Consider the following 12,713-nt stretch of genomic DNA (forward strand, 5'->3'; position numbering starts at 1 on the left):
GAGCCTCACCGTCACCAAGCAACAGCCACCTCGCGCTACAACTGCTCATTCACAAAAACAAACTCTCCTGTCTCGCTCTGCAGCTGCAGGGGGGACACTGCCACGTTTCCAGGAGCCCTGTCTACATTGGGAAAGCTCACGGCTCAATTTAAACAGATATTCCCACATCTAACGGAACGGCGTCATATCGAAAGGGGGCAATCTGCATTTTAAAGGAACGTGGACATTTTAACGGGTATTTCTGCAAATAAAGAGGTTTAAATGGACAAGATTACATTTCAAAGGGATGTGGGCACATTCAAAGGGATATCTTCATATGTAAAGTGACGCAGTTATATCTAAATGAACCTACATTTCGAAGAGACGTTGCCCTATTTATAAGGAGAGACAGTAAGTGTGAATTCTGTCTGTGTCCCAATGTTGAGTCAGACTGACATTTTTGAAACTTTATTGCTGGAACAGCACAGCAGGTCAGGCAGCATCCAGGGAACAGGAGATTCGACGTTTCGGGCACAGGCCCTTCTTCAGGAATGAGCAGAGAGTGTTCAGCAGGAGAAGATAAAAGGTAGGGAGGAGGGACTTGGAGGAGGGGCGTTGGAAATGTGATAGGTGGAAAGAGGTCAAGGTGAGGGTGATAGGTCGGAGTAGGATGGAGGCGGAGAGGTCAAGAAGAAGACTGCAGGTCAGGAAGGCGGTGCCGGGCTGGAGGGATTCGGCTGAGACAAGGTGGGGGGAGGGGGGATGAAGAAACTGGTGAAGTCCAAGTTCATCCCCTGTGGTTGGAGGGTTCCCAGTCGGCATTTAAATTACATTCTTGAGAAGGTAATTTATAGATTCAGGTGGAGGTTAGGGAGAATTGGCCGTGCTAAGTTACCCACAGTGACCAGGGATGTACAGGTTAGGGTGGATTGGCCATGGGAAATACGGAGTAAGGGGTTGGGTACGGGTGGGATACTGTTCAGAGGGACAAGTGAAATAGATGGGCTGAATGGCCTGCTTCCACATTGTCGGAATTCGATGACCCTCCCCCCAAAGGAGCATTTTATCTGCATCTATCCTGTCAAGCCCCGTTCAGAATTCTACTGGTTTCAATAGAGGTATACAGCACAGAAACAGATACTTCGGTCCAATTCGTCCATGCCGACCAGGATTCCAAACTAAACCAGTCCCACTTGCCCACATTTGTCCCATTTCCCTCTCAACCTTTCTATTCATATACCCATCCGAATGCTGTTTCAACGTTGTCACTGTACCTGCATCTACCACATCCTCAGCAAGTTCATTCCACATGCAAATCACCCTCTTTCAAAATGTTGACCCTCCGGTTCCTTTTAAATCTCTCTCCTTACATTTTAAAAAAATGCCCCCCCAGGTTTTGAGTTCCCCGACGCTAAGCAAGAGCCATTTGCTATTCAGCTTACCTCCACTCCTCATGATTTTATCAATCTCAATGAGGTCACCCCCCCCCAACCTCCTGTGCTCCAGTGAATAAAGTCCCAGCCTCTCCTTATCACTCAAACCCTTCCAGTCCTTACAATATTCTGGTAAGTCTTTACCGAACCCTCTCTGATTTTAATTGGAAGAATACTGGGCCATCTGAACTGTACTCAGTACTCTGAAAGTGGCCTCACCATCAGCTTGTACAACCTCAACATGATGTCCCAACCCCTATACTTAATGGTGTGAACAATGAATGCTATGCTGCTAAATGCCTTCTTAACTGCCCTGTCTACCTGTGATGCAACTTCCAACGAACTATGTACCTGAACACCACTCCCCCCCCATGCCTGTCTGTTCTATAACATGACCCAGGGCCCTACCATTATCTGTACAAGTCCTGCCCTTCCTTGTTTTAGCAAAATGCAACCCCTTGCTTGTATTAATACCTCTCACACACATGCTCCCCCTCAGACACACACACGTTTCGCCCCCCCCCCCCCAATACTCTCTCAGGCTTATACTCCATCACACTCACACTTTACCAGGCATGTACACACTCTCACACACAAACTCACATGCACGCGCACACAATTCTTTGGGGTGAATTTGTATTGGCAGAATTATATTTGCAGATACATTCAATTTTGCTCAAAAAGCACACAATTTCCAGGCAGTCAATCCATGTAATATTTTATGAATTCCTCCTTGGAAATAGAACCAGTCTGATTCAAGATTGGAATATTGACAGACTCAAATCTCACACCTTTAATGCATTGTCTGAGCTGAGATGATATCTTTTTTTTATAAAACCTTAAGTCATCTCAAGAATGTGACTTAAAAGAATGTAACTGTTCTGGCAGTTACACATAAATGAACCAAAACCCGCACCCATTCTAAGAGATGAAAGACTTCACAGCAATCTCGGCTTGTTCAATATATTCTATCAGTTGCATGTCACTGATCTTTTGATATACGTTCTGTGTCTAACGATGCTGCTCCACAGCTACCCGATGAAGGAGCAGCACTCAAAGCTAGTGCTTCCAAATAAACCTGTTGGACAGTAACCTGGTATTGTAAGATTTTTTTTAACTTTATCAACCCAGTCTAATACCGACACCTCCATATCATTTCTAGTGAACACAGCCCACACCTCCTGGTGCTGCCAGTAAACTTTACAATGCTGATGAAACAACGCAGTACCTGAAAGATTTACAATTTCTAACGATACCAGCTACTCATTCACTGCTCCATCTGTTACACGAAATTGGAAACTCTGCAGGAGGTTGAAAGAGAGGAGCAGCTGTAAACAAAATCTCTTGGAGCTCAAAGCTTTCAATGAGAGTCTGAGCCCGGCGGTAAGTTCAGGTAACCTTTATTGTGACCCGACTCTGTAACAGCTTCAGATTGCCCCCCTGCAAAAAGGCATAGACAAAGTACAGCTTTTTAAACAGCTCAAGAGCAAAGCCCATACACACCCCACTGTCTTTACTATTGGGCAGCACCAGGTTGTAATTGGATCCTTGGCACAGCCGTAACCCGGAGGAAGTATTGCCTCACTCAGCAATTTCAACCCATTCCCTCTCTCCTAGTTAGTTTCTCCCCGCTCAGTTGCCTGTGGGGGAAGGGCAGTGTAGAGTCAACCACACTGCTGTGGGTCTGGGGTCACGTGTAGGCCAGACCGAGTGAAGGATGCAGCTGGAACGACTGAGTGAATCCTTTCCCACAATGGCGGTTCCCTTCCCTAACAAGGGAGAGAGGGAAGCAGATGGGGGCTTTCTCCCCCGTACCATCCCCTCCCTGAAACGGTCTCATCGTTAGATTCCGAACTCCACATTTCTGACCAAATACCAATTCTGCCATCTGTCGTGGCGGGATTCGAACCCGGGAGTCCCCAGAACCGGGTTGATATCCAATCGATAAAGGCACTCGGCCGTCACTCCTTCAATCCCCCTGCGATGGCACATGAACTCGCTGGTGCTTCCGCAGGTGGGAGGAGCGGGTGAAGCCTTTCCAGCACCAAGAGCAGGTGAACGGCCTCTCCCCCGTGTGGATCCGCTGGTGCCTTAGCAGGGTGGAGACCTGGGTAAAGGCCTTCCCGCACTCGGGGCAGCTGAAGGGCCTCTCCCCTGAGTGAACCCGTTGGTGCCTCAGCAGGTCGGAGGAATAGTTGAAGCCCTTCCCACACACAGAGCAGCTGAACGGTCTCTCCCCCGTGTGGACCCGCCTGTGGGCCAACAGGGCAGAGAAAATTTGAAGACCTTCCCACAATCTGGGCAGCTGAAGGGCCTTTCCCCCGTGTGGTCCCGCTGGTGGGCCAGTAGGTGGGAGGAATGTCTGAAGGCCTTCCCGCAGACAGGGCAGGGGAATGGCCTCTCCCCAGTGTGACTGCGCCGATGACTCTCCAGAGCAGATGGAAAATGAAAGCCTTTCCCACAGTCGCCACACTTCCATCGTTTCTCCACGAGGCGGGATTCCTCAGGTTTCTCCATGGCCGAAGCTTCAGCTGCACATAAACGCATTTCCAGCCCCTCCCTGCTGTGAATTCCTCTTCCCAGGCCGTATAACTGTTTCAGGCTCCACACTCAGTGCGCTGCAACAGTGGGGTCTCTCATCTAGTCCCACTGATGCTGAAAACATACTCAGACAGGACCAAAAAGCTTTGATCCCTCTCACAGAAATCACAGTCGAAAATCGTTGCGGTCCTGGTGGACTGAGTGACTGTCAGACATCGATGTTGAAGTGAGGACCGCAAATGCTGGAGAGTCAGTCACAATATGTGGCACTGGAAAAGCATGGGGATGTCAGACAGCATCCGAGGAGCAGGAGGGTCAGGAAGCCCTTCATCTGTTGATTGAGAAACTTCCGCCATCAGATCTTCAAATACGCTGTAAAAAGAGATTACAAAAGTCATCACTGTCAGTGCAGGGTAGAAATTCAGAACAAGCAATTCTACTTTCTGTGGAATATTCTTTTATTATTCCACACAATTGAATGCACCATCCCACTCTCTCCCCCACCAATCTGTTCTCACTCAGCTCTAACTAATTCTCCTGAAGGTGCTGATTCAGGATCTTACAGGGGCAGAAAAGCAAAAATGTCAAGACTGACATCTCAGAACAAGAGGGCATAGGTTTAGGGTGAGAAAGAAACAAGAGATCTGAGGGGCAACCTTTTCACACAGAGGGTAGTACATGTATCGAATGAGCTGCAGGAGGAAGTGGTGGAGGCTGGTCCAATTGCAACATTTAAAAGCCATCTGAATGGGTATATGAATGGGAAGAGTTTGGAGGGATATGGGCGAGGTGCTGGCAGATGGGACTAGATTGGGATGGGATATCTGGTCGGCATGGACGAGTTGGACCGAAGGGTCTGTTTCCATGCTGTATATCTCTATGACTAGTTGGACTTAAGGGTCTGTTTCTGTGCTGTATGACTCTGGAACCGTTCTGTACTGGTCTTAAACCATGTTCTTGCCTTCCCCCACAAACATCCACTTCTTTGTTGTTCAAAAATCAGATGAACTCAGCCTTGAATATATTCAATGACCCCCTAACTGCAGGAAGACATCCCCACTTCTGAACTCAATTCCTCTTGCTAATATACCACTTGCCTTGCTGATTGTTTGCTGCACATGTCTGACAACTGGCAGCGACTGATGTAGAAGGACGCTGAGGCTCCTTTGTCCATCCACACATCATTCCTGATGAAGGGCTCGTGCCCAAAAAGCCAACTGTCCTGCTCCTCAGATGCTGCCTCACCTACTGTGCTCTTCCAGTCCCACACTTTTTGACTCTGATCTCCAGCATCTGCAGTTCTCACTTTCTCCACATCCAATTACATCTCCATTTAAACAAAGCACTTCCTTTCTACTTTTTTTCCACAGCAAAGGCGATAACTTCATATTGTGGTACTGCATTTGCCATGTGTTTGCCAGTTGTGGTCTTCTCTATATCGGGGAGAGCGAGCACAAACTTGGGGAATGGTTCACTGAGCATCATATCCGGGTCCACAGAGCCGACCAGAGTTCCCAGTCACCACCCATTTCAATTCCCCTTCCCACCCCCTTTCTGACATTACCATCTTTGGCCTCCTCTATTGCTACAACGAATCAAACCGCAAATTGGAGGGACAACACCTCAGGGAAGGAAGTAAGCAATAAATAATAGATCCCTACAGAGTGCTCAGGAACAAAGGGACCTTACTGTCCAAGTTCAGATATCCCCGAAGGTATCAGTACAAGTAAAACGGGGAATGAGGAAGGCATAGATTTGTACTTTTTCACACAGTGTGATGCGTGTGTGCAATGAGCTGCGAGAGGAAGTGGTGGAGGCTGGCACAAATACAACTTTTAAAAGGCACCTGGATGGTACGTGAATGAGTCGGGTTTAGAGGGATATGGGCCAAGTGCTGGTAAATAGGATAGATTAATTTCAGATATCTAGTCAGCATGGACGAGATGGACTGTTTCTGTGCTGTACAGCTCTATGGCCATCCACTTCATTTTGAAATGTTTGCACTACCACTTGGAACATCCTGTTAGGGTTCAGAGAGTGCCAGGTCCTGACATCTCCTTCCTCATGTCTCCCGTGTATTTTAAATCAATAATACCATTTGTATGTTCCTGGGTTCATACTTTAAACACACAGACACATACAATATAATCAGAGTTTCTACTCGGTACAGACAGTGATGATTTATTTCAACTTTGCTAACAGGGTATCAGAAGGGGAGGATCTGCAGACAGAAATCTTGGAAGAAATTCCATAACAAGATCTGACAGGGTCACTCAATATCATTGGTGGTTGAATCTGGAAAGAGAAATCCATTCGACCTGCTTCAAAGAGGAACTACCAGTGAACTGAGCTTTAACTGGTTACACAGAATGAGTGTATGTGTCCCAGTGAGCTGACAAAGGGAAGGAGCTTTCACCAGTTGCACAGACAGAGAGGGGCTGGGGCATTTATTTTATCCCTGGAGCATCAGAGCCTGAGGGGTGACCGTAGAGAGGTTTATAAAATCATGAGTGGCATAGTTAGGGAAAATAGCCTAGGTCTTTTCCCCCAGGGTGGGGGAGTCGAAAACTAGAGGCATAGGTTTAAGGTGAGAAGGGAAAGATTTGAAAGGGACCTAAGGGACAACTTTTCATGCAGAGGGTTGTGCAGGTATGGAATGAACTGCCAGAGGAAGTGGTGGAGGTGGGTACAATTGCAATGTTTAAGAGGCATTTGGTTGGGTATATGAATAGGAAGGGTTTGGAGGGATATGGCCTGGGTGCTGCCAGGGGGTATTAGATTGGGTTGGAATATCTGGTCGGCATGGATGAGTTGGACCGAAGGGTCTGTTTCTGTGCTGTACACCTTTATGTCTCTATGACGAGCACTTGGGGTGTGGCTCCTTCATCAGGTGATTGTGGAGTATAAAATCATAAGGCAGAGAATGGATGGAAAAACATTACAGTGTACTGAAATGATATACTGAAAAACCCTGGATTGTTAAGTCTTTCATTTTTTAGTATGAGCTGCTCATATCATTCATTTGAAAATCGCGGAATTTCCTGAAAGACATCTTCTTGAGATAACAAGGTTTTGGAACAAAATGTGACATCTCAGCTCTGACAATGCATTAAAAGTGTGAAGTCAGAGTCTGTCTGCATCACAATCTTGAGTCAGACTGGTTCTATTTCCAAAGTGGAATTTACAAAATATTACATGGATTGAACAGCCTGCAGATTTTATTTTTCTCAAAAAATGCACAATGTCTCTGCAAATATAATTCTGCAAATACAAATTTACCCCCATGGATGTATGTGTGTGAATGAGACAGAGAAAAGTCTATTTTGTGCTGTATATGCCTATGTCTACTTGATAACAGATGCTTTATTTCTGTTGATGTAAATATTGTTGTAAATCATAGCTGGGTATGAATAGTTAGATGTTAGGGAGAGAGAGTGCCTCAAGAGGGGCACTATAAGAATCCTGGGAGAGCCCTATTTCTGGTTTACTTCCTCATGAACAAACATTAAGCACGAGCAATTATTTATTTCTAATTTTATTCTATTTCTCTTGTTTGATTCCCAGCTAGGACTACACTCTGTCTGGATGGTTGACAGGCTGGGAGATTGTGGCTTGAGTCTTGAATAACTGAATGTTTTATTGTTCCAGAAGGTGTGGGGATGCGGGTCAAGGCTTCAGCAGAAATCTAGCAGAGCAGAGAACAGACCAATATCTTACTCTGTGGGAAACTGAAATCCGAGCTGATCGTGGCCGATATATCCATTGGCTCAGATCTTCCTCCCTGCATTATCGCAACTACCCTTAATTCCCTGACCATGAAAACCCATCCAATTGTGTCTTGAATATACTTAATGAAGATGCCTCTCCACTGCTTCCTTGGGCAGAGAATTCCATAGATTGACTACTCTCCAGGAAAAGCAGTTCCTCATCTGTCCTAAATGGCACGGTGGCACAGTGAGTAGCACTGCTGCCTCACAGTGCCAGAGACCCGGGTTCAATTCCTGCCTCGGGCAACTGTCTGTGTGGGTTTCCTCCGGGTGCTCTGGTTTCCTCCCACAGTCCAAAGATGTGTGGGTTAGGTGAATTGGCCATGCTAAATTGCCTGTAGTGTCAGGTTAAGGGGTAAATGTAGGGAAGTAGATCTGGGTGGGTTGCTCTTCAGAGGGGTGGGGAGGTCTTATTGTGGTGAAGGGCCTGTTCCCACACTAAGTAATCTAATATAATCTAAAATCTACTCCCCTCAACTTGAGGCCTGGTCTCATCCACCAGCAGAAATGACTGGATAGGATAGGGGTAAAAACAATGATTGCAGATGCTGGAAACCACATTCTGGGAATAGTGGTGCTGGAAGAGCACAGCAGTTCAGGCAGCATCCAAGGAGCAGGGAAATCGACGTTTCGGGCAAAAGCCCTTCATCAGGAATAAAGACAGTGAGCCTGAAGCGTGGAGAGATAAGCTAGAGGAGAGTGGGGGTGGGGAGAAAGTTGCATAGAGTACAATAGGTGAGTGGGGGAGAGGATGAAGGTGATAGGTCAGGGAGGAGAGGGTGGAGTGGATAGGTGGAAAAGGAGATAGGCAGGTAGGACAAGTCATGGGGACAGTGCTGAGTTGGAAGTTTGGAACTAGGGTGAGGTGGGGGAAGGGGAAATGAGGAAACTGTTGAAGTCCACATTGATGCCTGGGCTGAGTTCGCCTGATTTTTAAACAACAAAGTGTGGATATTTATGTTGTGTGGTTGAGGTGGTTTTTTTGACCGCTTTGTGTGTTGGATGCAGGTACAGTAACCACGTTTAAAATGGAAGGCAAGAAAATGGTTTTAAGACCACAACAGAACAGTTACGTTAGACAGCACAGAAACGGACCCTTCAGCCCAACTATTCCAAGCTGACTATGTTCTCAAACTGAACTAGTGCCACTTGCCAGTGTTTAGCCCATATCCCTCCGCACCGTGCCTATTCAGGTACTTATCCAAATGTCTGTTAAACGTTGCATCTGTATGTGCATCCACCACTACCTCTGGACATTCATTCCATACATGAACCACTCTCTGTTCATGAAAACCTTTTCCAGAATCGGTCCACGCCGTGCATTCATTTGCAGCAACCGAAAGGAAAGGGAAGTCAAAGATTGAATCCAAGAATGAAAAAAAAAAGGAAAAGGAGTTGGGAAGAGAGGGCCGTACTCACAGATGGTTGACAGAGTAGGGAGGTTACAGTCTGGAACAAACTCACTCTTCATTCACAGACAGAGCAGCAGCAGCTTCCGAAGCTCGTGTTGCAACTTGTGCATTCAGACAATAGGAAGGCTCTGATTGGCAGGAGGACCAGTCACCTTCCAGTCCTCCAAGGCTTCCGATTGGCCCACCAGAAGAAAGTCGCGACGCGCGCTTTGCGTGAAGCGACGAGCATGCGCAGTTTCATCCTTGTACCGGCGAGCACGCGCAGTCTGCTCTCTGGCGATGCTGCTGTTACTGACAGAATTTAAGTGTCTGAATGCCAAGAGAAGTTAAAAAGGGGAGAGCCACCCTTTCTTCCCCCTGTGATATTTACCTTTCCTACATGCCCCATGACTTTATACATCGAAATAAGGTCACCCAACAACTTGTGGTCGTCAATAGGGCGACCAGAACTGTACTCAGTCCTCTCCACGTGGTCTCCCCAATATCCTGTACAACCACAACGTGATGTCCCAACTCCTACACTGAACGGGGTGAACAATGAAGGAAAGTGTGCTAAACGCCTCCTTCACAACCCTGTCTACCAATGATGCAACTTCCAAAGAACTATGTTCCCGATTTGGAGATGCCGGTGTTGGACTGGGGTGTACGAAGTTAAAATTCACACCACACCAGGTGATACTCCAACAGGCTCATTTGCAAGCATTAGCTTTTGGAGCGCTGCTCGTTCATCAGATGGTTGTACCTTATGATCCTGTTCCACAAACACCCCATGAAGGAGCAGCACTCCGAAAGCTTGTGCTTCCAAATAAACCAGTTGGACGATGACCTGGTGTTGAGAGATTTTTAACTTTATGTACCGGAACCCCTCCACGCCACTGCCCCGCCCCCCACGATGCAGGGCCCTACCATTCATGGTCCAAGTCCTGCCCTTCCTTGTTTTAGCAAAATGCAACCCCTTGCCTTTATCTCTCGCTCTCTCAGACACACACACACACCCTAACACACTCACCAACTCACAGGCTTATATTCCATCTCACACACATTTCATTTGCATGTATGCGCAAACTCGCATACGCACGCACATACACTCCTGCAGATACAGTCACACATAAGTCAATGGAGTGAACTTCCATTTGCAGAATTATATTTGCAGATATATTCAATTTTGCTCAAAAATCATACAAACTGCAAACAGTCAATCCGTGTAATATTTATAAATTCCTGCTTTGGTTAGTAGAACCAGTCTGATTCAAGATTGGAATACAGACACTTTTGTGCAGTATCTGAGCTGCGATGTCATCTATTTTTATAAAACCTTGAATCATCTCAAGAAGGTGAATTAAAAGTAGTTCGGGGGATTACATATTAATGAACTGAAACGTGCAACCCATACTAAAAGATGAAAGATTAATCTGCAATCTAGATTTGTTTAATATGTCCTATCTGTTGCATGACACTGTGATCTTTTGCTATAAATTCTGTGTCTTATGACCCTGCTCCACAGCTACCTGATTAAGCGCTCTGAAAGCTCATGCTTACAAATAAACCTGTTGGACTATTAGCTGGTGTTGTGTGATTTTTAACTTTATCCACCCCAGTCCAACACCAGCACCTCCACATCGTTTCCAGTGGACACAGCCCACACTTCCCAGTGCTGCCAGGAAACTGTACAATGCCGATGACATGATGTAGTACCTGCACTCTTGAAAAATTTACAATTTCTAACAATACTGGCTACTCATTCACTGCTGCAACCGATACACAACATTGGAAACATAGAACAGGAGGCTGTAAGAAATGGGCACAGCAGGTCAGGCAGCATCAGAGAAACAGGAAAATCAAAGTTGCCCGAAAAATGTCGATTTTCCTGCTCCTTGGATGCTGCCTGACCTGCTGTGCTTTGCCAGCACCACTCTAATCTTGACTCTGATCTCCAGCATCAGCAGTTCTCACTTTCACCTGTAAGAAATGAGCAGTTTAAAAACAAAAAACAGTTGCAGTTCAAAGCTCTCAACGAGAGTCTGAGATCGGCGTGAAGCTCAGGCAATCTTTATGGCGTCCCAACTTTGTTACAGCTTCAGAATCTCTCAGCAGAAAGGTGTAGAAAAAGTAGAAATTTTTTAAAAACACCTCAAGGCCAAAAAGCACACACCCCCTCCAACCCCTCACTTGCTTCATTATTGGTCACTACCCAGTTGACCCTTTGTAATTGGATCCTTGGTACAGCCTTAACCCGGAGAAAGTATTGCCTCACTCAGCAATTTCAACCCGGATCCTGTATCCAAGTAAGTTGGATGGGCAGTGTAGAGTCAACCAGATTGCTGTGGGTCTGGAGTCACATGTAGGCCAGACCAAGTCAAGGATGCAGCTGGGACGACTGAGTGAATCCTCTCCCACAATGACAGTTTCCTTCCCTAAAAAGGAACTGAGTGAATGAGATGGGGGATTTCTTCCACCCCAACCCCACCAACATTGGTTTCACCGTTAGATTCTGAACTCCAGATTTCTGACCAAATTCCAATTCCACCATCTGTCGCAGTGGGAATTGAACCCGGGATCCCTGGAACTGGGTCGATAGTTCAGTCGATAATGGCACTCGGCCATCATTCCTTCAATCACCCTGCAACAGCACGTGAACTCGCTGGTGGCTCCGCAGGTTGGAGGCCTGGGTAAAGGCCTTTCTGCACGCGAGGCAGCTGAAGGGCCTCTCCCCGTTGTGGACCCGCTGGTGGGTCTGGAGGTTGGAGGACTTGCTGAACGCCTTCCCGCACTTGGGACAGATGGAGACACTCTCCCCCGTTTGGACCGGCCGGTAGGTCAGCAGGGTATATACCTGCATAAAGGCCTTCCCAAGAGGTGTGGGAAGGTGAAGGGCCTCTCCCCCTTCTTTGGTGCCTCAGCAGCGTGGATGAATTAGTGAAGGCCTTCCCGCAGTCAGGGCAGCTAAAGGGCCTCTCCCCTGTGTGGACCTGCCAGTGCTACAGCAGGGTGGAAGGCAGAGGTGTGGGTAAAGACCTTCCCACATTCGGGGCAGCTGAATTGCCTCTCCCCTGTGTGGACCTGCCAGTGCTACAGCAGGGTGGAGGCCTGGGTAAAGGCCTTCCCGCACTCGGGGCAGGGGAATGGCCTCTCCCCCTTGTGGACCCGCTGGTGGGTCTGGAGATTGGAGGACTTGCTGAAGACCTTCCCACAGACAGGGCAGGGGAATGGCCTCTCCCTGGTGCGACTGCACCGATGAATCTCCGGGACAGGCGGGGCACGAAAGCCATTCCCGCAGTTGCCACACTTCCACGGTTTCTCCACGGGGTGGGATTCCTCAGGTTTCTCCATGGCCAAAGCTTCAGCCACACACAAATGCGTATGGAGCCCCTCCCCACCGTGAGTTCCTCTTCCCAAGCTCCACACTCAGGGCCTGCAACAGTAGAGTATCTCATCCAGTCGGAGCTGGAAATGTGTTGCTGGAAAAGCGCAGCAGGTCAGGCAGCATCCAGGGAACAGGAGAATCGACATTTCGGGCATAAGCCCTTCTTCAGGAATGAGGAAAGTTTGTCCAGCAGGCTAAGATAAAAGGTAGGGAGGAG

At 47.4% G+C, this 12,713-nt stretch overlaps 1 protein-coding gene and 1 long non-coding RNA gene across 2 annotated transcripts in view; both read left to right on the forward strand.

Annotated features, from left to right (window-relative positions):
* LOC148144961 (uncharacterized) overlaps positions 1 to 12,713 on the forward strand; it is a 78,449-nt gene that overhangs the window by 57,738 nt on the left and 7,998 nt on the right. The gene's annotated exons all lie outside the window — the stretch shown is intronic.
* The window catches only part of LOC148144962 (uncharacterized), a 78,343-nt gene that overhangs the window by 57,632 nt on the left and 7,998 nt on the right, over positions 1 to 12,713 (forward strand). The gene's annotated exons all lie outside the window — the stretch shown is intronic.

The sequence above is a fragment of the Chiloscyllium plagiosum genome, unplaced genomic scaffold, assembly GCF_037043375.1.
Source record: "Chiloscyllium plagiosum isolate Xiang-an unplaced genomic scaffold, Cpla_swu_hap1 HiC_scaffold_27, whole genome shotgun sequence".
Lineage (NCBI taxonomy): Eukaryota > Metazoa > Chordata > Chondrichthyes > Orectolobiformes > Hemiscylliidae > Chiloscyllium > Chiloscyllium plagiosum.